Source organism: Wasmannia auropunctata, unplaced genomic scaffold, assembly GCF_000956235.1.
Source record: "Wasmannia auropunctata unplaced genomic scaffold, wasmannia.A_1.0 LD335259.1, whole genome shotgun sequence".
NCBI classification, from domain to species: domain Eukaryota; kingdom Metazoa; phylum Arthropoda; class Insecta; order Hymenoptera; family Formicidae; genus Wasmannia; species Wasmannia auropunctata.
This window is the reverse complement of record NW_012027631.1, coordinates 14,184-15,051: the sequence shown is the minus strand read 5'-3', so window position 1 is coordinate 15,051 and position 868 is coordinate 14,184.

Sequence of the window (868 nt, the reverse complement as noted above, 5' to 3'; positions counted from 1 at the left end):
GGGGAGGGTTATAACACAAATATTTTATCTCTTCTGTTGTATGTTAAGAAATATATTTCTACTTCTATATTTAATTTCTTTTCATATTTTTTCTTTACAAATACGAATATTTTTCTTTTAATTTTGCCTCAATATCACGCAAAAACTAACTCATTTAAATAATTATTTTAAAACATTTTTTTTTAATACCCCGAATTCAGGATGTGGAATTCCACACCCACGGGATCTCTGGGTGTGGAAAGCTCCATCCCTCCATAAGAAAGTCTCCGTCCCTGTGAAATAGAGATATCATCGTTTGTATTATCTTTTGATTTTTCTATTACTGACTTCTGCGTATAGACACGTTCGATGTGCGACAAAGTGCGACGCGCTAATTATCAATTGCTCTTATATGGAAAAGTGATAAATTGAATTAACTACTATATTGGTATGTTTTTTTTGAAGATAGTGCATGCACCGTTCATCTTTTCTCTTGTTTTCTCCAACGTAAAGAGAAAAGGAGGGAAGATGTACACCGTGTAAGAAAGTGCATGCACCGTCTTCAAAAAGAACATACCACATATCGCATCTTGTTGCGCGTTGTTGCGTCAAACGGAATCCAATAGCTCACATCGCCAATTGACTAAAATTTAATATAATATAAAATTTTTCGGTGGTACACTGAAAAATTTCTAAGCATGCGGCTATGATGAATTTAATTTATAGTTATTTTTACATTTAAAATTTGTGTTATTTTAATTTTGATGTTTTTAAGAGGATGCTAAAGCTGTCTGTTTTATCGACAAAAATACCATTTTTGTTGGATACAAAATACTTCGTATTAATCGCATAGAATAAAATTTCCTTTTCCACGATTAAAACAGATCGG